Below are 18,755 nucleotides of genomic sequence, written 5' to 3' on the forward strand. Positions count from 1 at the left end.
CATACTTATGTTACGGGAGAAACTTCCAGAAACTCAGTTCTTGTCGACACAGTAAAGAATTATAGGCCAGTGAGCCTACCAGCATGCAAGCAAAGTTTATTAGTGTTAAATTCTAACAGGAAAACAAAAACAAGGGTGGCTAGAGCAATGGTGGCCAGAGGCCAGGTGGCTAGAGGCCAGGTGGCCAGCAGAGAGGTGGCCAGGGGTCCCCCATGTGGCAAGAGAGCCATGAGGACAAGAGAAGAGGCCAAGAAAGAGTACTTTGTCCTGAGGACTTACATAGTTGGTGGGGTCGGGGTGAAGAAGTTACATATTGATTGACAGGTGTAGGTGGTGCCAGCTTTCCCCAGGGAGATGTGTCTACCCAAACATAGGTATGGGTGGGGGTCTCTTAGTCGGAATCCTTATCTTACTCAGACTCTATTTGTTCAGTTAGCATACGTGACGGGAGGCAGGGAGTTAACTAAAGTTGTTTCATGGGCTTTTTCTTGGGGCACTGTGGACCCCCCTCCCCTCCTCCCTTCCAGGCCTTGGGATGAGTACACAGTCTCAAGGTTTTCCTTTTCCCAGTGAGTGGAGATGATACGCACAGACTTTCAAGGGCTCCCCCCTTCTGCACTATCATAGTTTCACTTGTAGTTCAGGATGCCTGGCAGCCTTATCAGACAGACCAGGCTCAGGACTACTGGGTCAGCAGTGAGCTTTTACAGTTAGCCTCCTGTATTAAGTTCTTTGTTAGATTGTAATGGTGAGGGTCCTGCCTTTATTTCCCCTCTGGCCACTCATTCCACTGTAACACTCATACTAGAAGTATATCCCATCACTTACACAAAATTATTATTCACTGTTTATCTGAAATTTAAGTTTAACTGTGTGTCCTACATTGTCATTGGCTAAATCTGGCAGTACTATCATTAGAAGAGAATAATTATTTAAGTTTGAGAATCCAGAGGAATTACATCATTCCGTAAGGAAATTAAAATGACACAAATTGCTTCAAGAGAAGAGGACAAAAACAAAAACTGAACAAGAAATTAAGTACTGGGGAAATGAAAAGAGTTTTTACATGTCTATCATCAAAAAGGCACTAGGATTCTGCTTTCATAATTAGAGGAGTAACAATGACGAGATTTAAGCTACTGCAGTAAAGCTGGACAAAATATAAGGAACAAGTATTTTTAGATATCGGACAATAGGCAGCGCACACCATGATCCCGGAGAGGAGGGAACAGATGAGGTAAGCCCTAAGATCTTCTTGGCTTAATGCTTGAAGGCAATTTTCAGACATAGGTACAGGCAGAAGAAGCCCACACAAAGCCTGCTGAGTTGTGGAGATGGAGACTGGAGTTTGCAGAGGCAGAAACAACCAGAAGTTGCAGTGCAGAGTTCCAGAAATGAAGGGCATGCAGAGAAATGAAAGTTCCAGAATGGATGTGGGCTTCCCTTAAGGCTTTGCTGAGCATATGGGAAGGGAAACTCAACAAAGAGGGGCCAAGAATGACTGGGGAGTCACACACTCAGATATGGCGGTAGACCTTCGAGGTCAACAACAAGGGCAGCAACCAGACTAAAATTGGCCTTACTTATGACGATAGGTACAGAAATCTTAAATGGTACATTAAAAATTATATAAAGGGCCATTTCATGCTCAAGTGAGATTTATTCCAGAAGTGCAAGGATGCTTTAAATTATTTTAACAAATAGAGTGTAATCAAATAGGATTTTTCAAGGATAGTACAACATTAGCAAATCTATCAGTTTAGCATCTATTCTTAGTGGAAGTTCAAAAATAAATAGGAAGAGATGGGAAATTGCTAAATATAAAAAACAGTGTTAGACATAAGCAATAACCATCACATTAAATACTAAATGTGTTCTCATTTAATTTAGGGGCCAAATATAGATGCTATTATTATTATTTACTTTTTTTTTGAAGATTCTAGTCAATGCAATAAGATAAATAAATGGTATCTGTGATGGAAAGGAGGATTATCATTATTTGCAGAAAACATGACCATATGCCTAGAAAATCAGATAGATCTAAATGAAATAGCATTTGACTAATAGCTAATCACAGTAGCATTTAACAAACGTGTTTGGAAGCAAGATGAATGTATAGAGATAGTTTAGTTAATCAACAATCATTTACAACTTTCTAAAGCTCATTAATGGTAGCAACGAGAACTGTGAAAAGTCTCCGACTAAACGTAGCAAGAAATGTTAGTCTCATGAAGTCAGCAACGCCATTTCCCCCGAAGAGATACAGGGCTGAATAAATGTAGAAGTAAAGATACCATCTTTCTCAGATTTGTTTACCACTCTCCTGAAATTCCCACTGGAAACCTAATGTGTGGTTTTGGTGAGAAGTCAGTGGAAGGGGACTTGCCAAGTTTTTTTTTTTTTTTCCCCCCTTAAAGATTATCTGAAAGTTCATATGTGAAAGATTACTCAAAAGGGTTTCAAAAGTAATTTTATTGTGGAGAGACTTACTTTAATAGATATTAAGAAATTTTATTAAAACATTGGACAAATAAATCGATAAAATGGTAAAGAGGGATTAAAAAAGGTTGCATTTGAAACCTATGGAGCAGGAATGTACTTTATAATATAAGACATTTGGACAACTGGATTTCTCTTTGAAATACAAAGTTAAATATGTATTTTGTATCAAATATAAATTTCATTGAATGAAAGATCTACACATAAAAAATTACTAAAGGCAGTACTTTATTGTCTTCAGGACTTTATGACACAGAACTCTGAAACTATCAAGAAAAAGATTAATTTATATTACTACGTAACAATTTGAAACTTTGCCAGGTTGACAAAAACAGCAAATAACATTAAAGAACAAATGGTAGATCAAGGAATAACCTCTGCAATATCTATATATCTGTCCCCATACGTAATAAAATACGTATGTATATGTAGTATCATATCGATGATATACAAAGAGTTTTTACAAATTAATGAAGATAATAACCAATAGGCAACCACACAAAATCTATGAACCAGTGATCTGGAAAAGTAAATGCAGCTGACCAACAAACAAATGAGAATGTTCTAAACCTTGCTAATAATGTTAAAATTTGAGTTAAAATGAGATAATTGTTTCACGTTTCATCTATTAGTCACAATCATTTAATCACTGATAATTCCCAGAGCTGGTGGAGTTACGGGCAAATAAAAATCTTCATGTACATTTTTGCTTTTAACTATTACATTTTAGAAGGCAATTTGATAGTACTCATCCCTTTTAAAAATATTTCTACTTTTTGATAGAAAAGTACTACTTCTAGGATTTATCATATTGAACTTTCTCTGCTAACAAGCTTGATTAGTCCAAAGACCACCTGGGTGCTTCACTCACCTGTTTCTTCTCTGCCTTGATCCCCTTACATAACTTCTCAGAACAAATCCTGTGCCTTCTACCTCTACAGGTGATTTTCTACCATAAAATTAAGTCCCTGGACTGCGACATCTTCATCACTGTGAAGGCGGTCCTTTATCCACCTACAATCCACTTGGAGCAGATTACTGTGATACTGGAGGGTGACATACTCCCTCTGCACCTCCAGGTATTATTAGCCCCCAGTGTGGTATATTTAACCACCATATTTCATATATTTTTAAATGCAGAAAATTTCTCTCCATTCAGCAACCCTGGAATCTTTATATATCTTAAAACCAATGGCATATTGCCCTGTAATTGGCAGTGTCTTTTCTGTCTCAGTAAGACATAAGGTAACAGTGCATCTTACAGGCCGTGGTATTTTAGTTTCAATAAAGTTTAATTGCTATACACAGTTTAATGAACTATCAACCCAATGTTGTTTTATTTTGGTAGCGAAATAAGTTACATGGAACTTCATGGTGTCACTTTATGGTTAAATCATAATAATCATTATTATCATTATTATTTCATTATTACCAGCCTCTCCTTAATCTAAGTGTTTTTAGAGATTTTTTTTTTAATTCAAAAACTGTTGTTTACCAAGAGTACATATTTGCAAGTTGATTATCTGCTTGGCACTGTTCATAACCCTGAAGTGAAACTGAGTTCCGGTTTTTAGATATCATTTTATTTAGCTGTATTTTATTTAGATTGTGGCTTCATTTTCTGCCTTTCTCCCACCTTTCCAACTGTTGGAAGGAGTTACAGGAGCTAAGATTCAGATAAAATATTTCCAAGGGAGAGTTTCTGAGGGTGGTTAAATGCAGGTTATGCCACTAAGTAACTAACTATATAGTCCGGGCAGGTTATTGCAATTTTCTCAGCCTCAGTGTCCTCATTTGTAAAAGCCTTGTTCACCTCAGTCTTTCTTGGGATGAACTGCTAAGGAGGACATGAACTTATTTTCTAAACTCTAAACCTATGAAATTTCTGGGGATTATCAGCAGTCTCAGAGGACACCTTCAACAATAGCTAGTTTTAACTAATTTCCTGAGCAATGATGCAAGGCACCCCCACATATACTGAGTTTATCTAGGATGAGGGCTTTTATTTCTGTTATAGCTCATTATTATTATTATGTCTTCTCATGCCTGATGGTGCCGGCTCTAAGGTTTGGATAGCCGTAAGAAAAATAGTGCAGCAAGGATAGATCATGAGCCTATGAGAAAGTAAGGGGAAAATTCGCCTCTGGTAAACCAGGTTGCTCTGTCTTCAGTAGAGCAACTACTTCACACATATAGTGTTCATTCTACCCATTTCTTTTTGTGTAATCTTGCAACCAGTCTGCAACCACAGGATCAAGTCCAAATTGCCCACCAACGCAGGGCTGTATTCCCTCAGTATTCTGCGAACAATGGAACTGTACAATCAGGAAGTGACTTGGAGTCAACCCCCTCGCCCTAACGGGTCATCACATCTGAAGCATCTGAGACAAATTATCATTTAGTCTATTCTTAAAGACCTCCCGAGGTGATCTCCCAGCCTCCCTCAGCAGCTCAGCCCAATATTTAGCCAATGTTCTTGCCAATAAATGCTCCTTTGTACCTGCCTCAGTGATGTTTCTTACCCCACAGGGTAACCAACGTGTTTATTCTTGTTTCTACCTCAGGGAAATGAGACAACACTGACAACATAAACTCTGTTGGCGCTTATCCCTCACTTGCCTCAAACCCTTTAATAAGGAACTCCCTCTTGCCTATAAGGTAACATTCAAATTCCTCAGCATGCCAAATAAGGCCCATCAAATCTGCCATGGGCTATATTTATAGTGTCTATTCCTGACATGCCCTATGCATATCGTGCTTAGCTCTGCTAAAGTATTTTCTGAACCCCAATGTGACCATGTTCTTTAACGTGTGACGTTTTTAGACACAGCATAGTATGTTGGAATGTCCATTCCCCTCATCTTGATTCTTTATTTCCATTTTCAGCTCAAATATCACCTCTTCTGGGAAGAACTCCTGCAGCCTCCTAAGTAGTTGGTCACATCGTACTCTTTCAAAACTTCTGTTACACTATTTGATAATTTCGGATGATCCTGCTTTCTAATCGTTTGTATGGCATTTGTCACTCCTCACTAGAGTGTGAGGATTCAGGGCTGGACATGAGTCTCCTTCCTGTACTTACTCTGTGTACAATAATGGACATAGAGCAGGGGACCGATAAATTAGCTGAAGGAAGTGAGGAAGGCATGCCGTAAATTAGGAGGAATGTAATATAAAAACATGAGAGACCTGCCGAAAGCATGAACAAGCTAAATATCTACAAAGGTATCCTAATTTAAGTTACCATTATAAAAAAATTATTGAAGGACAATTGCCAGTCTGTAGATCTCTTTGAGAGACATCATGGCAGGTCCCCATTTGCCTTCCCTAATATGAGAAAACTTTTCTAAGCCAGAAAGTCAAGCTTCGATGTTTTATTATCGAGGAGTGATTTTTCCATTAGCCTTTCAGTACCCATCAACAGGGCATTTACAAAAGCATAGGGCTGTTGGCAACCGGTGATGTATCAGATGCACGCCATTAAAGATGCTCGGGCAGCCTACCAATGCCATTAGAGATTCCGATGGCCAGAGATGGAAGATCTGCTTATACAAAGTGCACGCCACAGGCACAGCATTGTGATATGAATAGCCTGTGTGACGTCATGAGGTTTTTCTGATTTTATTAACATATAAAAAATATAACTTCCCAGGGAGCGTGTCCTAGGGAAGATAAAGTGAATCAGAACTGGGAAGGAACCCAAGACTGCATCATCTTTTTTGTTGTCCCCGTAAGGGAAACTTCCCTCTATAAATGCACTGTTACTTCCTCACCATAATCTCTTCTTCATATGATACCGCTTGCTACTGTTTCTAGATGGTTTTTAAAGCTCTTTGTGTTCCTACCTGTGTCCAAAAAGGCTATCTTTTTGATGTTTAGTCAGATTGAGAGTCCATGGGGGTAGGAGGAAAAACAAAGGGCTGATGGAACGTACACACTGGAATTTCCACGCTTTCTGCGCCCTCATTACAGTGGCTGTCGGTGACTCAGCGGTGGGATGCCCCCCTCTGGGCCCACGCATCAGTGTTTAGGGTATCTGTTAAGACTCACATTAGCTATTAAGGGAAGAGATGAGATTTAGGACTTTTTAACAATGCAGACTATAGAGTCTCTTGTATGTAAACTTTTAAAATAAATGAGCAGCAGTTTTTTTTCTTTCTCTTCTAAAATTGGCTTCTGAGGGGTTAAAAACTGTTTCCAGCTCCCTATGATACACATTTTTATTTTTAGGAATACTATTCTCTTTGCTTATTTTCCCTTTGTGAGCAGTGTTAGTCTATTTAATTCTCTAATGGTGTTATTAGTAAAGTTTAGTTATTGATTTCATGCATCAATCAGGACACTAGCTGTCAAATTTATATTTGGAGAGGTGAAGAGTTTTGGGTTGGAGCCCTGAATTTGCCCCATTGTATGACCTTGAGAAAAGTGTTCAAACTCTTTGTATTTCTAATCTGTAATAAGAGACACAGTAGTTATAACTACTCCATTGCTTAGTAGTTCCTACTCCACAGGGTTATTATGAGGACTTAATGAGGTAATGGCAGGAATAAAGAATGTATGTAGGTAATCTATGCCCATATCCATATCATACATACATATACCTCCATACACCTGAGCTTTAGCATTAGTTTTACATTCTGGGGCTGGAAGGCGGGTTTTAAGTCAGAAAGTATAGGATAGGACCTGACTCCATTTCTCTCAGCTTGGCTATCTGGGCAGAAAACTACACATGTGTATATCACCTTATACGCCAGGTGATTCTTCTGTGCAAACAGGTTTGAGAACCATTTGTCTAGAACATTTTCTTGCCTTAAAACAGAGCTGGTTTTGACACATAAGGATTCCCATTCTATTTTTACAATGTTTCAGAGAAGTTGAGTTTGGAACATTTCCCAGTAATTTATTCCAAATACTTCTCATTTTCACCACATTTTTTCTTAAATTGTCTTTTAAAATAATTTATGCTACAGGGGAACATGAAGGCCTTTATTATGACCTGTGTGGAGATGAGGCTGTTTGAGATGAAACTCTATCATATGTGGGTATTTGTGGACGTCTACGTACTGCTTGCTTGGCTGTGTGGACTTCAGTCTGAGTCACAGAAAATACCCCATTATGTATGTCTGTATCAAAGTAACATGAATGTACAAGTATCCTACTGAAATCCACAGGAAAGGAAAATCCCCCAAAAGTTTCTAGTGGGAGATTGCAAATGAAAATTAATGTCAATTTACTCATTATTGTTAAATTAGATTCTATGAAACATCACAGGTATTCTTGGGCTTAATATGTTTTCTTGATGGACTGATGGGGATGTATTTATGAAGTCTGTTATAGATTCACTCATGAGCAATTTCCCAATTCTTCTACTGTGTTATTTAGGACTCTATTGGTTGTCACTGACAGAAACCCAATTCAAGTTAAATTTAAAACGGGGGGGGGGTGATATTTTTTGTGGTTCTCACAGCAGTCCAGGAATGAAGCTGTTGAACTGTCTCTGGCATAGATTTAGGGTTCACATCATGACTTAGGACTCAAGAACTCCCATATATCACGTGGCTGGACTCTCCTCCCAGTTAGTTTCATTCTCAAGCAGATTCTTGACTCCATTTCTCCCAGCTCAGCCATCCCAGCAGAGAGACCATTTCTCTTTCCCAATGGTTCCAGTAAAACTGTCAGGGCCTCGTCTCACTGAGTGTGATCTGGACCTGGTCCATTCCTGACCTAACTAACCACCACGGTAAAGCAATGGGAGTCAGTGGTTTGCTAGGCCTAAATAACATGCCAGTGTTCTAGGGATGGGGTCGAGCTCATCCCCCAAACTCACAGAAACTGGAGACAGGTGATTCCCTCAAGGAATGTTGAAGGGCTGTTATCAGAAGAAGGGGAAACATGCTGAGCAGCCCAAGGTGGACACATGTCCACAACCTCTTGTAAGGTCCTGAGTCCCTTAACTAGGAAACCTCCCACCTTGGAGATTTTTGCCACCGAGCATTGGGGAGGGAAGACTAAGCTGGGACCTGTTCTTTGGGGGAAACCTAGTAATTTCAGAAAACGTTAAATATGATTTCCCCCAGCTTCTTTCTGTACCAATGTATACAGTCTTGTCTATTTGCTTTCCAGTGTGATGGGAAAGAGAGTTGAATTCATCAGAAAGCTTTTGCATTATGCTGAAGTACCATATTTAATTATATTTTAATTATTTTTTATTTGAGAGGAATAAATTAAACTTACATATAAACCTCTGGAGAACAGACCACAGGAGAGAGATGTGTTGTATGAGAGCCTCTCTGTGCCAGTAGGTTCATATTTAACGATACCTAATAATATTCCACGCACTATATTCCAAGTCTCCTATCATGCAATAATAGACACCCTATTTAAGTGGTAAACATGCTTTCAGCAGGCAGTGGTCGCTCTCTTGGCTTTCTCTAGGCCTTTGTGGCTTTTCCCCCAGGAATCCAACCTTCAGGAATCAAGGCAGCTCCCTGTGTTTCCTATTTACAACATTCTGGGCTTTCCGCAGTAGCCCCAATTTTGTGTGTTCCTATCACTTCAGTAAAGGAGATTTGTAATGTGCAATTATAAGGTTGTTTTACTGTTATACTTTGAAAATAAATATGTGTAAATAAATTAACAAATCCAAAAATAATCAGATGATGATTCCTAACTTGTGCTTCAAAAATGTGGTTTCAGGTGCCCAGGAACCCACCTTCCCAGTATCACTTGTTGTAGTGGAGGTGGCAAGCTGAGATGTAACATGGGCATCCTTTCTGGGTCCAAAATAATTCCCAATAAAAAAGGAAAACCCTATTGATTGTTCTTCACGTGTGTAGTACTTGTGTCTGGTACCATGACTTAAAATGTATAGAAGACACAACCTTTGCTTGTAAGGATGTTAAAATTTGTGGAGGGATGGACAAATCATAAGAGAGAAGCCACAGACATTAAGGAGTGTAACATATAGTGTGTCTGGAGTATACGCTGGTATAATATCTTTGTAGGATAATTTATAAATATCTATTAAAATTTAAAATACTGCATCTACAAAAATTTAAGACAGTACCTAAAAGATACGACAGAGTTAAAGCAATAGTCCACAGAAGGCATTTCTAAGTGTGACATAAACTCCTCAAGAGACTGATAATTAGACTATATAAAAATTAATTTTTCTGTAAGACAAAAATAGACAATAGCAAATTGTAATTTATAATTCACAAAAGAGCTTTCTCTAGTATATAAAATTCTTCTACAAATCAATAAGAGAGAGAACAGTAAACTGATAGAAAAAATAGACAAAAACATGAATACTCAGATTATAGACAAGGAAGTATACGTGATTTTTAAACATATTAAAAGATGCACATTCGTAAGAAGAGATCCTAAGACTAACAACATGATGAAATACCACTTACTCTCTTCGTTTGTCAAAGATCAAAAACTTTCTGAATGCATTACGTGTTTTCTGGCCAGGTGAGAGTGTGTGGGAACAGCCACCCCTGCCCACTTGTGTTGGGCAAGTAAATTGCTGCGACCTCCACAGAAGGCAATTTGGCAGTAGCTGTCATGTTTGAAAATGCAGCTATCCTTTGACCTAACAGCTTTATCTCTATAAATGTATCCTCCTTTGGAAATATTTGTCCTTTTGCCAAATGATGTGTATAGAAGATTATTTATTGCAGCATTGTTTGAACAAGCAAAAAAAAAAAGGAAAATAACCTACATATCCATCAAAACGGGACTGGCAAAATTCGGTTATGGCCCATCCCTCCATATTATACTACTGAACTGTAAAAGAGAGTGAAAGCCTCTTTACATGCTGATATACAGCCATATAGCCACGATACGTGGCTGCGTGAGAAAATGGTAGGCGTGGAATACTGCATTTCTCGGCGTATGTAGAAGAAGCCGGTAACAGCAGTTGCCCCGGTAATGGGAACTGAATGGCTTTTAAACACTGGTGTTCAGGAAGACTACTTTTTCCTTAATACACTTTTATGTTTTTTATTGTTGTATGTGAATATGCTGAATCTTCAGAATTAATATACTTTTTCAGATACAATAAAATGCACACATGAATTTATGAAGCAATTCCACCACTAGAAATTAATCTGACAGCATAGTTTATAATAGCCAAATGCAGTCGCTCAATAGCAGCTGCAGAAAAGAATCCCATGAGTGGTGGCATGGGATGCCGTCTAAGACATGGTGTTCAATAAATAAAAAAAAGCAAAAGCAAGTTGCAGAAAAATATGTACTATTGCCCTTTATGGGGAAGTGTGTGTGTGTGTGTGTGTGTACTCATTGTACAGGCTGGGACGTCTGCCTGTGTGAAAAGACCACAAGGTATTTAACAGGGAGAGACTCTGGGCCAGAGGCCTGGGGGCACTTGCTTTGCAATGGATCTCTTTATATACCCGATGAATTTTAAATTCCGACGTCAAGATAATAATTAGTCAAACAAAAAGGAAAACATAAAGACAAGGACAAACATATAGCTTTATTGGTTTGTCAACAGCTGAATTGGCCTTCTGCATGAAGAGAGCCATGCTGAGTTAAAATTAGCGTTAAAGGAAGAGCCAAGCTCACCACGTGCCCAGCCGAGGTTCTGGAGACCCATTTGGGTTCTCTTTACTTCCAAAGTGACCAAACAGAGAAGGCAATCTCACAAGATAGATGACTTTACATTTTGGGCAAGAGTAGGCTTAGTTTTAAAAGACACTCAGCTATAGCAATTTCCTTTTCATAGAAAATGTTGCATTTTTAAAATCATCCATGGAATTTGGCAGACAAAAAGGGGGAAATGTTGACTTTTTCACGTCGCCCATTATGCAAAATTCTGAAATATTTAGAACACAAGAGACACATGCAACAAGCACAGTGACCTTAAAAAATTTTCAGGCAGATGTATCAGAATTCATTTCCCAGAGCGATGTCCTTGGCTAACAGGCGAGCATAGCACACAGCTGGCTCGGTGCCACCTCCGTGGCAGCCGGTGGAGGATGTGCATTAGCTTTCCATTTAAAGAGAAGCGAGGGAGCATGATGGTGGAAAGTGAGGCGTGTTATTCAGGGTCAGATGGCAAATAGAGGAGGGCCTGAAAAACACTCTGGTGATGTTTACAGCCGCACTCACAGTGGGGAGAAACACTGCCAGAGATGGGGTCCTGCCTCTGAGTGTCAAAGCAAAGTTCAAGTAACCATTAGCTATGTGCTGAAAGTCGTTCTATCATTTGGATAAAGTTTCTGTCAGTCAGTGGTTGCTTTGCTGCCTTTTCTGTGAGAGAACTCTTAATTCTGGGGGTCCAAAACTGCATGAAGTGGGGACACATTTGCTCCTCACCATTTCCTCATGTTATTTGCTATTGTAAGTCAGGATTCTGTCTATTTGTGCCTGTCTCATCCTTAACTGGAGGCATTCTTCAGCTTCGTCCTGCTGCTTGCTTCTGGTGGTAAGCTTCCGTCTAACCACAAACTCTTTGGCTTCTTAGTGGATGCCTATGGCCATCCTAACCGGCTTCCATTCTTCCTTCTCAGTCCCCTGGGGAGCCATCGCCTCCTGACTCAGTCTAAGAAGTTCAGATGGTGAGGATGGTGGCACCCTGGATCCAGGACCAGAAGCTGGGATCAGCACCAGTGAGCACCCCAAACCTCCTTGGCCACAGTGATTGGTTTGTTGATGCACACGTGACCCAGTTGGTCAAAGCAGAATGAGTCCTGGGATCAGAGTGGGAGCTTCTGGGACATGCGCTTTCCCACCGACTTTGAACTGGGGAGGATGTGTGCTGGAGCAGTGTTGCCGCACAGCAGGGGCCTGAGAGTGAAGGGCACGCAGCCAACAGCAGAGCCCAGAGGTGCAGAGGAACTGAGTCTATGGAGATGGCACGCTCCCTGAACCTGGCCAGGCCGGCAGCTGCACACACACTGGACATTTTAGCTACAAAAGTCCCCCAAACCCAGTTCCTTCCCCTCCCCCCACCCCAATCTCCTTAGGTTGGGCTGGGTTTTCAGTCATCTGCACAAGAGAGAACTCTGACTAAAATACCTGCTATGAAGGTGGTAATAGCGACACACCTGCACAGGTCTCCACGCTTTCTAGATGTTGTCGTCGACATCAGCTAGTTTGTTCTTCCAACAACCCTGCACAATCGTCAGGACAATTGATATTAGTTTCCACTTATATCTGGGAGAACTGAGACTCATGGGGGTTAAATGACGTGCCTGGGGTCAGAGCTGGTAAGACACAAAGCCTGTTGTGGAGCTGAGGACTCTGGGTTTCATGCTCTTTCCAAGGACCCATGCGGCAGGTAGCGTGTGAACAGGCTTTGACCGGTCTGTTCTCTGGTGCACTCCTGGCCTGTGAGCTTGGACAACCTCTTGCCCCACCTCTGAAGACTCAGCCAGGACAGTGTCTGGGGCTCAGTGAACAAAAAAAGGGGGATTATGCTGATTTACTGGAAAATAACCAGTCCTTATCCCCAAGGAGCAGTAGGGGTGACAGTTTGGTTAACTGTCAGACATAAGCCACATCTGGGGCAGGAGGGCACCAAGGGGCTCAGCCAAGGAAAGGGCAGCTGAGGGGAAGTGACCCTCCTTGGGCACAGAGTGGCTTTGCGGGGGGGAAACTGGAGAGAAAGCATTTACATTTTTGTGTGGCCGCATTTGCCATGAGCGCCTTAGCATCCTGGACACAGGGCCCTGCAGGGTGCTACTGAAGAACACAGGGCTCCTGTTCTTCCACACACTGGCCCTCCCTCACTTCTCTCATTTAATACTAGAGCTAAAACGCTGAAGCTGGCACACTCGCACCCATGCTGCAGAGAGAAGACTGACAGAGAAGTTAGTGACATGTCCAGGGTCACCCACTAGTAAGTGCTCAAGGAGAAATTAAAATTCAGTGCCTTCGGACTCTTAAGGCCCATCTCACTTACCCCATCGTTTCCCACTACGTTGTGCTCATGAATGCGATATTAATATGCTTGTTTCTTATAAAAGAATAGAATGTAAAGTATTTCTATTTTTTTAAATGGTAGGATAGAAGCCCTTTTGTGCATTAGAGAGAGATAGAATTCCTGGATGAGGACTGAGTATTCTCTGCACATTTATCACTATCTTTGAGGCATGGGGACTCAAGACCTGGGACACCAACCCAATGAAAAGAGCTGGGTTACAGAGGGAGGGGAAGCAGAGCCAGTTAGCATGTTCTGTCGCTAAGGTGTTTTTTTTCTTTTAGGGGATCACCTGGACTGCCTGTAGAAGTGACTGCCCTTGGCTCAGGATGCTCTGGGTTCCTGGGGAGCGGCGGGTCGTGGGGCAGATCACATGCTCCCTCCCCCTGCACCTAACCTCTGCCCACCCCTCCGCCAGGCTTTGGCAGGTAGTTTGTCACACTGATCTTAATCAGATCACTGTGTAATTACAGAGGGACCGTCAGGGTATTTCTGGTTGTCATCTTCTAACAAAATGCAGATTGCATGGCATGCATACATAGAATTGCTCTGTAATTCAAAGTAAATTGACATTTAATTTCAATTTAATTACACAGGAATTACAGACATGACAGATAACAGTCTAATTAGGAAGCAAAGTATAAGAATCTGTTTACGGAATGAAAATCCATATCATGTCACCCTTTTAACAGAATCAAAATAATCTCTCTGCATTTTCGTAGAGGCTATGTAATAACAACAGTAATACTTAAGGATACAATTCTGGGCCATCTACCATGTGGACGTATTTTATCTTTTTTGATACTAGCGGTAACTCTGGAGCTGGGATGATCACGGCCACGCTGCAGAGAGAAGACGGACAGTTGGAGAAGTTAGTCTCGTGCCCAGGGTCACGTACCAGTAAGTGCTCAGGGCGAACTTGAAATTCAGTTCCTTGCACTCTAAGACCCGTGCTCAGGAGCACTGTGCTGTGTTCGCTGTTGCTTCTGGGGAGCGGAGCAAGGGCCTGGGATAAAATGCCCCCTCAATCTCAGCAGCCTGAGCTAGGGTCTGGAAAATGGAACTGTTTGCTCCCTTCATTTCCCTCCCTCTTCTCCCACATGCCCTCTCCCTTTCTTCTTTTTTTCACTCTCATGACAAATGCTTCCTGGGCACCCACTGTGCTGGGCATTGTTCTAGGCTGTGCGTGTTAAGTGCCAAGGGAGACCAACAGTGTTGTTGCCAGGTGGGCTTCGCTGGGCCTCTTTTTGTCTCTTCCCATCCAGGACTCCTGGAGCAGCCCATTCAGCAGCTGGATATGTAATGAGCCCACACTGCTTAGCTGCATATGTGGGGACCTGTGGGGGTGCAGCCACATGTAATGGATGGGAGCAGGCACAAGGTGAGGCACGGAGCCCATTCTGTGGTGACTTCACCCTCAGTAGAGTCACACCCAGACTCAGAGGCTGCTAAGCTTTCTCTTCCCTCCTGGTGGGTCCTCCGATTGAAGCAGGTTTTACTCTTTGTTTGGTTTTGATGTTATTATTCCTCTGATACCTACCCTTCCACAAAACAAAGTACAGTTTGGGCCGCTTCCTGCTTTTCCAAGAACTAGACCCATTTACCCACAGTGACAGCAGAACTTTCTTTCTAGCTAATTACCTGGTTTCCTTCAACTTAACTTCCTTTTATTCTTTCTTTCCCCTTCCCCACCACTCATGTATGGTGATGATCATCTCCATCGGTATAATACTTCACAACGTGTAACAAGGCTTTCTCTTACAATATCTCATTTGACCCTAAACCACAAATCTCTGAAAAGTTCATATTTTTATTATATTCAGCTTATAGGTGGAGAAACCAATAGCCAGACACTCATCACTTCCTGTGGCTTCTCAGCAGGAGCTCTGGCCTCAGACTCAGCTCTTTTGGGGTTAAGAGGGAATTTTATCTCAGATTGTCAGCTTGTCTTTCACTGGAGGCCCTTTATCTTTTGCCTCCCATTACCCCAAATGTCATCATTCACATGTCACCTATATAATTCACTTAAATTTTTCTTGAAATTGATTTTTAAAAATACTTGGATATATTTATTTCAAAAGATGTCTTTATATTGCTGCCTCAAGTGGACGACTGGCATCACTAGGTAGAAAGAGTAAATGTAAGTCCAGCTACAACAAAAATGAAACGCTCGGCTGTAGCTAGCTGCTGTTTCTCACCCTAGCTTTTTATCCTGATGCCAGCTCTTCGCTGACAATTGAACTTAGCAGGATTGAGAGGGCTATTCAGTGTCTTACTAAAGCCTGAGACGAGACTTTCTCCTTATGTCACTGGAAGAACTGAAAGAGAATTGAAAATGAAAATGACAGCAGAGAACAATTTTTTTTTCACCATGCCTTCAAAATTTTTTGATGTTCTGCCTATGCCCTACTAAAATCATCCCACACACCACTGGTTTGGCCTAACTGCTCTCTTCCACACGAGCATGCCTCTGCGTGTACTTACAAGGTTTGCCCAGTCACATCCTGACGGTGAGGTTCAGCAGGACCCTCGCAGGCGCAGCTTTCTTCACTGGGTGCAAAGCAGGCCCTGTGCCCAGAGTCTGAAGCTTTTCTCTGCCTGCTGGGGTTAGGTGGCTACTTCCCACTCCTAGATTTCTTTTAGGAATTGTATAGACTTATATACTTAATAGAGAAATGCGCCTTATAGAAAAAAAAACATAGACCTAGAAGAAGTGGGCTTCTCCAGGATTTGTGAACCCTCGGTGCAATTACTTAACCTCTGCACACTTAGACGCGAGTCAGACCTCCACCATTCAGCTTTTGCTTATGGAAAAGAAAAGACCCCCATGCTGAGAGCTGGGGCATTTTGAGTAGGACCTCAGGTGTTTCCTTGAAAACACATCTTGATGGAATGTAAATGATAATGTAAATGAATCAAACCCACTGGATTAATTAGATCATTAATGTGTCAGTCATTAACAAGTGGATTTGATTTAAAAAAATAAAATAGAACTGCTCCTGAACCTAGATAAGAAATTTATACATCATGCTGCTTTACATCTTTTCTAGAATAATGCAGATAGAAATGAATAAACATAAGTTAATAATAAAGTACTAACAATCCTGCCCCTCGTAATTTCAGATTTGGAAGTGAAGAAGAGAAGCACATAGAAGAAGATCCTCTGTTTGACGCATGGCATCGAGACGGTCAGAGCTGCACACATCTAATGGACGGCCGCATTTGTGGTTCCTGGGCTCCGCACTGTTGGTGCGGTTGCTTTCTTAGCCTCATGAAGATGAAATCTAAGAAGGAAGTCACTCCTGAAAACACACTTAGCATTCACTTTCCATTTGCAGGAAGTAAAAATCAAAGAATGCGTCGCTTTACCTTTGCCTTTCTATCAGTTTAAAGAGTATGTACCAGCAACAAATCTGAGCACACAAAGGTGTTAGCTGATCAAAAAGAGATCTAACGAATAAGAGACTCTCCATGCGGCACAGGGTGGCATAGGAACAGGGACTCTATAAAGGGATAGTTTGTCATGAGGCAGTGAGGATAGAGAACAAGCAAATGAGAGCATTTCCACAAAGTAGGAAGCTGTTCACCAGGTCACGCACTCCCTGCACTTGGGATTAGGAGAGAAATCTACCCCACTGCTCTGCGTAGCTGCCAGTTCTGCCCACCTCTGTGCAAGGTCCGAGGGTGGGGGAGGAGACTTCTTTTTTCTGATGTTGTTTGATGCTGAAGGTTCAGCTTGTCTGCGAATTGGCAGTGGTGGGAACTCAAAAAGCTCACTGTGGTGGTTCAATTAGAAGCAAAACTGTCAGGTGTATTTTTATTTTATCTCAGTAACCCCTCTCACTTTACAGCCTTCCCTTTATAATATTGCCCAATTGCTTGGTTACTCCAAACAAAAGATGCCCCATTCTCTCTGGAACTGAGCCTCTTGCCTCTCTGTGTCTGAACCCTCATTAAGAAAATATCCAAGCCACGTCCTGCACCTATGAGACTGAAAGCCCCGGAACAGCCTCAGACGCCTGCGCAAATAGGCAGCTAAGCAGTGGGTGTGGTCGTAGGGAGCAGGGGCCCTGTAGTGCACAGAGGACCAAATGCTCTGTCTAGAGCAGTCAGGTTGAAGGCACTGCCAACCTCAGAACTTGCTCAGTGAAACACTCCGTGGGAGGCTTCCATCATTGGGAACGGTCCCAGTTTGAAACCCTTGCAGGTATGGTAAAGAATCTGATCAAGGCAGTAGAGTTAAGGTTTTACGGAGTGTGCTACCTCTCCCCTCCCACCTACCTCTCCAAAAAGAAAATATAAAGGATTTGTGCTATGAAGGGAGTCCCAGTCATTTGAAGTCACAGTTATGGGTGGCTTAAGTACTTAGGACAGGAAGGTAGGCTTGTAAGAAGGTGCTCATCTTCAGAACAGAAATATTCCAAGGAAAGCAAAGCCACATAATGGACACTCAAGTCATACTCCTATTCCCTGCCTTTGTTCACTTGCCAGTTTTCATGGCTTTTTTTTGCTCACTGATTCTAGAAAAATCAGCCAAAGATGCCTTCCCTCCTTGGCGCTCCCGGCAGTCTCACTGACTATTTGGGGTTGGTAGGGGAGATCAACTGTGGAGGCAGGTCTGGGAACTCAGCGCAGGGGCCGTCGCCGTCTGAGGCTGGGTGAGGACGGCGTGGAGGTACTCTCAGCACCACCATGAACAGCCTTCCTTAGGAAATCTCTTTTCTTACACGAGAAGCCGTGTTGCCAATGGCCAGCAGACCCCGCTGGAAAATCGGATTCAGATTGGAAGCGTGGTCCTAAAGGACGAATCTGAGAGTCAGGCAGACTAGAGTCTAGTTCCAGTTCCTCCACTGATTAGTTGTGAAACCTTGGTCAAACTGCCTAACTTCTCTAGACCTTGCTTTTCTTCTGGTAAATGACTTTCCTAACTCTATCATTGTGGGAGGGGCAGAGAAAAGTAATTTAACTCATATCACAGGGTTGTATGCAGCTCAAAATGAGACGCTGTGTGTAAATGTCTTTGGCACACTCAATAGAACTTCACCTACATACAGTTATTTTTCTCTGGCTATTTCCAGGTGTTACACCATGGAAAATTGGAGAAGCCCATTCTTGTGAATTCCTAGTATCCACTTGAATCCAATGAAAAAACATCATGCCAATTGTAAACCTATATTTCTCATACTGTGGAGGGTTTTTTTTTTAATGCCAAAATAAAAGTTTTACTTACTCTAGAACTTGATGGAAATAAAATGAAGACTGCAAGAACATTAAACCTTTACTCTATCATTTTCATGCTCTTGGGAAA

General features: G+C 41.7%; 1 long non-coding RNA gene across 1 annotated transcript; it reads left to right on the plus strand.

Moving 5' to 3' along the window:
* Positions 1 to 3,448: 3,448 nt before the first annotated feature.
* On the plus strand, positions 3,449 to 18,433 carry LOC123480851 (uncharacterized). The gene is made up of 5 exons (XR_006656983.3): positions 3,449 to 3,578; positions 12,036 to 12,134; positions 13,732 to 13,875; positions 14,256 to 14,347; positions 16,571 to 18,433. It is a non-coding gene; the product is annotated as an uncharacterized lncRNA (long non-coding RNA).
* Positions 18,434 to 18,755: the final 322 nt, after the last annotated feature.

Source organism: Desmodus rotundus, chromosome 1, assembly GCF_022682495.2.
Source record: "Desmodus rotundus isolate HL8 chromosome 1, HLdesRot8A.1, whole genome shotgun sequence".
NCBI lineage: Eukaryota > Metazoa > Chordata > Mammalia > Chiroptera > Phyllostomidae > Desmodus > Desmodus rotundus.